We start from the raw sequence: 11,020 nt of genomic DNA, 5'->3' as shown, positions 1-11,020 counted from the left end.
CTGTTTCTGTGCTGTACGACTTTATGACTCACTGACTTTATGGTGGAGTCGGCTCAAAGTTGGGAGGTGGTGAGCAAGTGAGGGGCTAGATTGGGCATGTGGGAGAGTTTAACCTGGTAGGTTGTGAGGTGTTGGCTGGCTGCTGGGTAAGCTTGCATGCACACTATCTGGCAAGGTGGCATCAAGGTAAATGGTAACAGGATAATTTTTTCGAATAGTGCTTGGTAGGTGAGGGGTGGTTTGAGCTGAAATGCAGGAGGTCTGTCTTTACCATTCTGGTTTATGGAGAGGTGGCCAGGATGCCAGGCTGGTTAGTGTAGAGGTGGGCAGAGTGCCAGGATGTTTAGGGGGTGGAAGGTCACTGTAATGAAGTGACAGGTGGACGTGTTGTCAAAATGCAAAGCTCGTAGTCTGGCAAAATGGTAGGTTGTATAGCACAGATGCGAAAGGAGCTCGGATGCAATGTGCACAGATTGACTTGGGTAAGATGAGAGGTCACTGATCAAGGGCTGAGGTCATGTCTTTGGTAGTGGGCTATTGTCAGAGGTTGTAAAAATGATGGTGCCAGGTCCAGTCAGGGCCAGATTCTCCATGGGCCAGGTGCAGGGTGGCAGAAGTATAAATGAGTGAAAGGAATTGAGATCATATGTCCATCTGGAATATAGAACATTGCAGTGCAATACAGGCCCTTCAGCCCTCTATGTTGCACTGACCTACGGATCCAATCTGAAGCCTATATACCCTACACTATTCCATTTTCATCCATATGTTTATCCAATGACCTTTTAAATGCCCTTAAAGTTGGCGAGTGTACTATTGTTGCAGGCAGTGCGTTCATGCCCCTACTACTCTCTGAGTAAAGAAACAACCTCTGACATCTGTCATCTATATCCTCTCCTGCTAGCCATCACTATTCAAGGAAAAAGACTTTCACTGTCCACCCTCTGTTTATCTTTTATGCCTCAATTAAGTCACCTCTCAACCTTCTTCTCTCAAACAAAAACAGCCTCAAGACCCTCATCCTTTCCTTATTAAACCTTCCCGCCATACCAGACAACATCCTGGTAAACCTCCTCTGAACTCTTCCAAAGCTTCCACATTCTTTCTATAATGTGGTGACCAGAACAGTCCATAATATTCCCAAGTGTGGCCACACCAGAGTTTTGTACAGCTGCAGCCTAACCTCGTGGTTCTGAAACTTAGCCCCTCTATCGATGAAAGCCAACACAAAGTATGCCTTCTTAACGACTCTATCAAACTGGCTGGTAACTTTTAGGGATCTCTGTACATGGACACCGAGATCTCTCTGCTCAGCTACACTACCAAAATGGATTGACTTGGATGTGTTTCGTGTGATAGGGGTTGTGGGTTCCGGGCATGAATGGGTGTATAGCAGGGTAGGGTCTGTCCATGTGAGTGGAAATTTAGGTCTGGACAGAGTAAGTGCAGTGGTTAGTCTGAAAGATGAGGTTTGGTGGTGAACTGCGTGTTAGTTTGATAGTTATTAACGCTAAAGATTACTTTTTCATTTCTCAAATCATATTTATGTAAACACTCATCTGAAACACTCCAAAGTCTCTGAACCTTAATGGTCCTCCATTTTTCAGAGGACTCCAGAATTCAGATAATTGTAAATTCGAAGTTTCAACTTCCAGACAATTGGCATGAGTTCAGCAGTGACAGCCATCCTCCCCATCCCAGTGCTCAGCTCCTGCCTGTGCTGCTGCTGCAGTGACCTTCCTCCCAGAGAGAACATTCTGCCTTGCATTGATAAGTGAGGAAGGCTCACTGGACCTGATTTCCAAATATGGGGACGGCAAACACCAGGGGACACGACTTTAAAGTGAGGGGAGATAGGTATAAGACAGATGTCAGAGGTAGTTTCTTTACTCATTGAGTTGTAATGGTATGGAATGCTTTGCCTGCAACGGTAGTAGATTCACCAAGTTTAAGTACATTTAAATCGTCATTGGACAGGCATATGGACGTACATGGAATAGTATAGGTGGGATGGGCTTCAGATTAGTATGACAGAGCAGCGTAACATCGAGGGCCGAAGGGCCTGTACTGCGCTGTTCTATGTTCTATGATTCACTCTGATTTCTCTGCGGGGGTACTACCAGCTGTTAGATTTTTCCAGGAGCACGGCACCTAGTGGGGCGGCACGCTGGTTCCGTGGTTAGTGCTGCTGCCTCACAGTGCCAGGGATTCAGGTTCCATTCCAGCGTCGGGTGACTGTCTGTGTGGAGTTGGCACTTTCTCCCCATGTCTGTGTGCGTTTCCTCCCACAGTCCAAAGATGTGCAAGCTGGGGGAATTGCAAATGTTGTGTTCAGTGATTGGGAGGTTAGGTGCATTAGTCAGGGTTAACTGCAGCATAATAGGGTCGGGGAATGGGTCTGGATGCGTTACTTTTCAGAGGGTGGGTGTGGACTTGTTGGGCCAAATGGCATGTTTGCACACACTGAGGAATTTCGATGAATCTGCATTTCATTGGTTTGTATTTTGTGAAACGTCTCTGCTCTTCACAGTAATCCAGTGAAAGTGTCAGTTGGTGAGATCTTCAAGCAGTTACTGGGGTGTGATCAGGATGTTCTTCTTCCTAAATTATATGGCAATGGACAAGGTCGAGGGCATGTTTCTAAAGAGGGAACCAATGATCATGATCAGCAACTGGTAGGAAACAAAAATAAACTCCAGTTATGCTGTCGGCTTCAGTGGGAGCATACTGGCAAACGTTTACAGCTGAGGATACATTTGAGTAACTGATAAGGTCAAATTAATAGAAACTAACATGCTCAATTGGTCATGATATTGTAGAGACACCATCTCCCCCCACGCTTTCTGGCCTGGTCTCCTCCTGTCAGGAGCACAACACCGGTTCTGCGATCTTTGGTTGTTTGGCGATGGACTATTCCCCTGACGTCACCAAGGTAACCTGGAAGAAAGTTGGGGAGCTAATCACGACTGGATTGAGGACTTACCCCTCAGTGAGAAACAAGAAGGGAACCTCCACCCTGAGCAGCCAGTTAACCCTGCCGAGTCAGCGGTAGGTTGTCCCAGCAAAATCTACTGTGAGGTTCAACACAGCGGGTCACACAAGAGCAAAGAAATGCCATTTCCAGGTACGTGTTGTGGGAATTGAGGTAAACAGAGCATCTGGGATTAACATTAACAAAACGCTTCAGTATGGCCTTACCAGTGTTCTAGGAGAAAGTGAGGTCTGCAGATGCTGGAGATCAAAGTTGAAACTTTATTGCTGGAACAGCACAGCAGGTCAGGCAGCATCCAGGGAACAGGAGATTCGACGTTTCGGGCACAGGCCCTTCTTCAGGAATTCCTGAAGAAGGGCCTGTGCCCGAAACGTCGAATCTCCTGTTCCCTGGATGCTGCCTGACCTGCTGTGCTGTTCCAGCAATAAAGTTTCAACCCTAACTAGTGTTCTATTAAGTTCCAGTATCATCTCCCTACTCTTCATTGTCAATATCTAGGGTAATAAAAGCAAATATCCTGCCACTTTCGTAGCCTCTTTATCCAGATGACACAGTACTCTCGGGGATCGGTGGGTACATGCACCAAAGATCCTCAGGCCTTTCCAGGGTTCCACCATTCAAAACGTCATACCTCACAGATTCTTCTGCCTAATTACATCACCTTACATTTATCCAGAATAATTTCCATTTGCAACTTCTCTTCACATACAACCAACCCTTGTATATCCTCCTGCAATCTAAAGCCATTATATTCATGACTTACCAACATGACAGTTTTCATTTCATAGATTAGATTACTTTACAGATTACTTTACAGTGTGGAAACAGGCCCTTCGGCCCAACAAGTCCACACCGACCCGCCGAAGCGTAACCCACCCCTACCCCTACCCACCCGGAGGAAACCCACGCAGACACGGGGAGAACGTGCAAACTCCACACAGTCAGTCGCCTGAGGCGGGAATTGAACCCGGGTCTCTGGCGCTGCGAGGCAGCAGTGCTAACCACTGTGCCACTGTGCCACCGTGCCGCCCACACTGAATTCACTGTGAATTCACTGGTTAATCCTCCTAAATTTGAGTCTCAATCATTGGTATGTAAGAGAAATAGCAAGGAAATCAACACCAATTCCTACAGAACACCAGGAGACACAGATTTCCAGTCACGCAGACACCCGATGACTATTATCCCCTGCTCCCACCACTCAGCCAGTTCTAGATCCAATCTGTCAAATTAACTCGGATCCCATTGGCTCTGATTATTCCTATCATCTGGACATCGAGTTATCTCTCTGAAAACTACTATCAAATTGTTACACATGACTTCCTCTCAATAAAACCGTGCTGAAAATTGTGGATTTATCTTCCAAATGAAGACTAATTTCACTTCTCATAGTTTTCCTACCACTGAGACTAGCTTGACAGATCTACGTTTTCATTATTTATCCCTTCCTTCGTCCTGCATCACAGTGCAACGTTGGCTGATCTACACTCACTTGGCACAACTGTTGTGGCCAGACAGTAATTCTACATTATTGTCAGCGACCCAACTATTTCATCTTTTGTATCGCTCAATCGCTTGGTATACTTTTCATCTGCCCTGGAAATATAACCACTTTTCATTCAGCAAGACAACACAGAACATCACGTCATGTGTCCTACTTTCTGAAAACTACATCACAACACCCCTCCATGATTTCTGTCCCACATTGTCCGTCTTACTAGTGAACACTGACACAACACATTCGTTTTGACCACAACCTAATCCTCCGGCTCTACTCCAATAATAACACGTAATGGGCATTACTGTTTCCTGAATAATTCTTTTATTATGAATGAGCCTGTAACTTTAAAAAATATTTTCCTTTATTCTGACTGCTATTATTTTCTCATGGTCCCATTTGCTCTTCTAATTCCTTTGTCTTTCAAACTCCCCCTTGCATGTTCTGTACTCCATACTAATTTCTATTGTTTTGAGGTTTCAGTATCGACCAGAAGCCTCCCTTGTTTCTCTTTATCTCACCCTCCATGCCCTTTGGTGTCCAGAGCCCGCTGCATTCTTGGTCCCACGCAGTGGCTTCCTGGGAAATGTCCTCCCTATGATTTTCCTATCTCTTTCTTAAATGTGTCGCACTGCTCTGACTCAGATTTACCAATAAGTGTCAGCTTCCAGTCCATTCTGGTCAAGTCATTACCTGATCTTACTATAATTGTCCTTCCCCTTTTCAGAACTTTGGGCCAATTTCTATTCCTTTGCAGTACAATCTGAAATCCAACTGATTTACGATCACTGTCTACAAAGTGCTCCACCATTGATGTTTTACCCACTGGTTCGACTTCATTCCCTAAGGTTCACCCCTCTCTTGCAAGGTCTGGATTAAAATTCTCAGTACTAAACACATACTTTGTTCAAATATTCTCCTGGGGGCATTTTCAGAATTGTGCTCCCTCTAAATTTTTGACAAAATGAATATCCAAGCCTATGCTGAGGAAGTTAAAAACCTCTTTTCTCATTCCCCTATTTAATTTACATTTCTCTGAAATTTGCCCATGTCTTTTGGACGTATAGTAAGGTCTATCGTGCTCTCCCAGTAATTATTTTTGCTGTATTTTGGTTTTGAAGTACTGTCCATTTGCCTTTGTTCGAGGAGGTATCCATGATTTCATTTCTCTTTACAGCCTAAAATACTCTTGTCAGAATTGCGACAGACGCAACATTCTGTACCGCACACCTCCGCCCCCATCCTTTTCCATCTTTCCCTGTCTCGCCTGAAGGCACTAAATCCTGGAATATTGAATAGCCACTCCTGCTCCGCTCTCAATATGTCTCCGTGATAACAACCGTATCATTTCCTCATTTATGCCGGTAATTCATCTGCCTTGTTCATCAGACTCTGTCATGAAAACGAATACCATCCAACATTGCTATCTCCCTTCTGATGTTACCGGCCTCTAGTTTCTATGCCTCCTTGACTCCCTTGCTGTGTCCTATAATTTTAGTCTTTCGCATTGTCCTGCTGATCTTTGTGTGTGGATCCCAGCTTCTCCAGCACTCTGCACAAATATGATTCTTGTATCCATTAACCACAAGAAACCTTGATATATGAGAACTGATTGTATTTGTTCTGAAATTCGTCAGATAATTTATGCGATGTGTTTCCTAAAGGTCCAGACATTCTCCCACCAACCCTTCTCCTAACTGTGAGCTCCAGTGAAGAAATCGCAAGCAGCAAGTTTGCAACCGTCGTCTGTTCAATCATCGAGTTCCATCCGAAGTCAATCTCCGTGATTTGGTTGAAAAATGGCCGATCCTTGGATTCTGGCTTCTTCATGTCTCCCATGTGTAAGGCGAACGGGAACTTCTAGGTGATCAGTCGGCTGATGGTCCCTTATGGTGAATGGTTCAACAGCGCAGTCTGTACCTGCCAGGTCACTCATGGAGAGAACATTCAAAGTAAAAACATCACCGCACTCCAGTATAAGAGACACAGACTGAGAGAGCTACAAATCATTCTGAACTCTGATGTGAATCAAACACACTAATTTATCAGGCTTAGTAAACAGCACGGTACAGCTTCTCATTTCCCAACATGTCACGTATCTCATTTCAGTTTGAGTGTTACATTAGCATTGCTCATAATTCTGATTTTGGCAAGTCAGAAAAGCATGTTTCCTCTCTGTTGAAGATAGACATTTAGACAGTGAGCTTTGTTAAATAGTTTGTTGCCTGACCATGCTGGGAGAGGCATTCAGAGTGCTGAATCCTTGCCTGGTAGCCGCTTCAAGGATAAGTTTGGGGGTGAAGGGGGATATTGGATAGATATCTGATTGAAACATAGAAAATACTGAGAGACTGAGGTCGAGTGAACGTGGAATAGGTGTTTTGACTGGTAGGCGAGACTAGGACCCAAGGGCACAGTCTCAGGGTCAAAGGGGCACTGTTTAGAACTGAGATGGGGAGGAATTTCTTCAGCCAGAGGGTGATGAGTCTGTGGAACTTGTTGCTGCAGCCGGCTGTGGAGGCCAGGCCATTGTGTGTGTTCAAGCCAGAGATAGATCGGGTCTTGTTTAGTACAGGGAGAAGGCAGGAGAATGGCTTTAGCCCGAAACGTCGATTTTCCTGCTCGTCGGATGCTGCCTGACCTGCAGTGCTTTTCCAGCATCATTCTGATCGAAACTCTGGATTGGCCGAACAGCCTTATTCTGATCCTCTATCTTATAATGTTGTGGTCTCAAAATGACGTGGTTAAAATATGCAGTGACCCATACTTGAAAATAAATCAAAATGCGTTCAATGCTTCATTCCCTGCTCAGCAATGACCTGTTGACCTTGTACATCGTAGGACATCGATTTTTATCGGGTACTGAGCTCTTTAACTTATGGGATCAGACCACAGACCAAGTGGTTATCACATTTGATGAACTGGGATAAACGTGATCTCACTGAGCTGCTTTAAGATACTCTCTGTAATTAGTGGATGAGGCAGGAGAATAAATTCTGGTGGGATTGCTACAATAGGGATGAATGAACGAGGAACTCGAGATAGACTGATTTAGCCTGGTTTGGGGTGGCGATTTTTAAACAGTAGTGGATGTCTATAAAATTAGTGACATTTCCATCACGTTTGTAGATTAATTTAAGACGCTTTTGTTTGTTTTTTTTTTCTCCCCTGCTCTATGAGTAGTGGATGTCTATAAAATTAGTGACATTTCCATCGCGTTTGTAGATTAATTTAAGACGCTTTTGTTTGTTTTTTTTTCTCCCCTGCTCTATGAAGAAATTAAAAAATGCCGCTTGGTAAAGTGAAAGGACAGACCAGTTATGAACTACTGAATGGAGGGAAAGACTTAAGGAGATGGGTGTCCTTCACGATATCCACTGCTGTACTCAATGTCTTGTTTTCAGATCTACTCCAAACACAGCCGACGAGGAACAATGACATAAATTAGAGAATGACATCACACCAATAACGCAAAGTATTTTTGATCATGTTAAATATAATGAACAGAATTCCCATGGATGTTCACCGCTCCTGTAACACTTTAGAACTCTGCAAAGATAATAATTATTATTTATTATAATTTGTCCAAAATTTGGGATGTGATTTGGCAGTCAGTGTGACCAGCAGTACTTGCACCTAAGGGTTATGAACATGGAAATGAACTCATTATATTCAGATTACTCTTGTCACAAGTATCAATAGATGGTCTTAAGTGAGAGACAAACTCCGAAAGAAAGGTAATTCCATGGGTTACATGATGGTATCTTCGATGATTTTACTTTTTTCACAGGTTTCACTTGTTACAAAGCCAGTGTTCTTTAGGAATACTTACACAGGGTATGTTATAGGTAATCACAAATGCTTTCACAGATCAAAATACATCAACAATAGTCAGCATCGCTTCAGCAATAGTTGGAGTTGCCATTTTGAAGGTGGTGTCTTCACCCTGTGAAGGAGTAATCTGGAGATTGGCTGTTTGTATCAGAAAGGGGCATTTTTCATTGACTTTGATTTTTGTTTCATAGAAGACACCGAGTGCCACCCTAACACCGTTAAACTCTTCCCACCGCCAGTAGAACAAGTCTTACTGGAGGCGACGGTGACGTTTACCTGCGTTGTGTCCAATCTTCCTTCTGGAGTCAAAGTGACCTGGAGACAAGAAAAGAAGCCTCTGAAATCAGAGATTGCTGAGCAGCCTGGACAGAATCCCGACAGCGTGATCAGCAAATTAGACATTTCTACTGAAGCCTGGCTGAGTGGCATTACTTTTGAATGTGTGGTGTACCATCAGAATCTACCGACTCCGCTGAGAGACTCCATTCACAAGGAGAAAGGTGAGCGGTAAGATAAAAACACAAAGCATCCCATGTGTAATCCAGATCCAGTTACATCAAAGGCAGGCTTTGATTGGGAATGAACAAACACCAATGGGAGCATTAATGATGCATCTGAAGGCAGGATAGCTAAGTAGCTGATTAAGAAAAAGATTGTACCAAAGGATATTGTATTCTGATTAAGTCAGATAAGGTGGGAAGAAGCCTGGGTTGTGACGTCACCATCAGCAATGGCAATTAGACAGAATGCCCTTGTTGTGGACTGGAAACATGGAGACAACTTTCACATTAAACTTTCCTTTTTTTACTGAACAGTATGTGTACCATACTGCTCCTTTAAAACACGAAAGTGAATAAATCCTAAATTAAACATGGCGTATTTTAATATTTAGTGAAATTGTGATATTAGTTCAGGATTTTTTTGGTTGATTTATATCTGTGTCCAATATTCTACAGTGATTAATCCGCTGGAGCCATCAGTGTCGGTCCTCCTGCCACCAACAGAAGAAATCTACGCTCAGAGGTTTCTCTCCCTCACCTGTTTCGTGAGAGGTTTCTCCCCCCGAGAGATCTTCGTCAAGTGGACAAACAATGACAAGCCGGTGAATCCTAGTAACGACAAGAACACCAAGGTGATGGCGGAGAGTGACAACACCTCCTTCTTCATCTACAGCCTGTTATCCATTACAGCGGAGGAGTGGGCCAGCGGTGCTTCTTAGTCCTGTGTGGTGGGACATGAAGCGATTCCATTGAAGATCATCAACAGAACAGTCGATAAATCCAGCGGTAAACCGAGTTTTGTAAACATTTCACTTGCACTGATGGACACTGTTAATTCATGTCAATAAAAATCTCAAAGTTGCATTTAATAATTCAACAGAAGTAATGAAGTGTTTTTTTTTTCCTCTAGCTGTGAGTTAAATACTGAATTAGTTGTTTCCCACTCTGACTTACATTCCATCTGTGTAGTTAAAGTGGATTATTAACAGGTCTAGGACGAGTGTCTTGTGCAGTTAATGCTCTCTGCTCAGATACATCCTGGGTCAGACATAGAGTAAAGCTCACTCATTGCAGGATTCCGCCAAGTACCCTATCCATCCGAAATCCCTCTGTGACAAAATCTGACAATGTCCATTTTATGTCAAGGGTAGGGCACGAGTTTTGAACTTGGTGTTTTTGATTCCCCCGATTGGATATTCTAACAAAATTCATGTCAGTTTTAAACTGCCAAATTGCACCAATTGGAAATGTAAATTTAAGACAATTTAAAATTAAATTTGATTGGGACATACCAATCGTAAATAGTGCAGAACAGTTTGAATGTAACCTTTGTTTCTGGGGAACTGCCAGGGATCTTGCGCCAGCGCATGAGTTGACAGAATGTATCTTCACTTTCACACCAAAGAGAATCAACAGTTAAGTTGTTGTGGAGCAGAGGGGTGGGGAACGACGAATGTTCTGTCCTCTTGCTCCGTGTGCAGAGTTTTCATGGTAGATGTCCTCTTTAATGTAACCCAGTTACTAACAGGAACAGTCAGCTTCTTGCTTACTGTCCAAAGATTTAACATTTCCATGCAAAACAATACCTTTGAAGCATGTTAGACACGCTTGGCTCTGTTAACAAATGATTAACATTGATTCCCATAATCCAAAACTGGTGTTTACATCGTCCCAGTTTGAATTCCATAGTTTTGTCTCAGTATTCTGGAGCACATGGGATCAATTCTGGTATTCGAATACCTGATATCATTTTGTTTCACATACAGAACACAAGTAGACATTTTCTAATAAACATATTCAGAAATGTTATCTCTGGGGCAGTGGGGATTTGAACTCGCGCTTTGTCTCTCAGAGACAGAAGTTCTATCACTGCAACAGAAGAGTTGCTCATAAAACACTTATCTCTCCACGACGATCGGAAATGTTTCCTACAACACCAAGGTCAAATCTAATTATGGGCAATGCATTAAAATTAGAACAATAAATTAGAATAATAAAAATTGCAGTCTGGTATAAGAACAGATACGGAGAGATGATCGCAAATTCACACGTAATTACACATATACGGGCTCTCACTTAAAGACACATATTTATGTACACACTCAAGTGTGCATATAGATAAGATGTCACACACGCATACTCGCATAGAGCCACACATGCAAGTGGTACTTGAACACTCACCTAAGCTCATACAAA

The 11,020-nt window shown here is 43.2% G+C and overlaps 1 pseudogene across 1 annotated transcript; it reads left to right on the top strand.

Moving 5' to 3' along the window:
- Positions 1 to 2,616: 2,616 nt before the first annotated feature.
- Positions 2,617 to 9,706, top strand: LOC148136371 (Ig heavy chain C region pseudogene; annotated as a pseudogene). Its single transcript, XR_015754640.1, has 3 exons — positions 2,617 to 2,675; positions 8,445 to 8,824; positions 9,281 to 9,706. The product of XR_015754640.1 is annotated as an Ig heavy chain C region pseudogene (transcript).
- The last annotated feature ends 1,314 nt before the right edge of the window (positions 9,707 to 11,020 follow it).

This window comes from Chiloscyllium plagiosum, unplaced genomic scaffold (genome assembly GCF_037043375.1).
Source record: "Chiloscyllium plagiosum isolate Xiang-an unplaced genomic scaffold, Cpla_swu_hap1 HiC_scaffold_46, whole genome shotgun sequence".
NCBI classification, from domain to species: Eukaryota; Metazoa; Chordata; class Chondrichthyes; order Orectolobiformes; family Hemiscylliidae; genus Chiloscyllium; species Chiloscyllium plagiosum.
The sequence above is the reverse complement of the archived record's forward strand: the minus strand, read 5'-3'. Positions and strand labels throughout refer to the sequence as shown.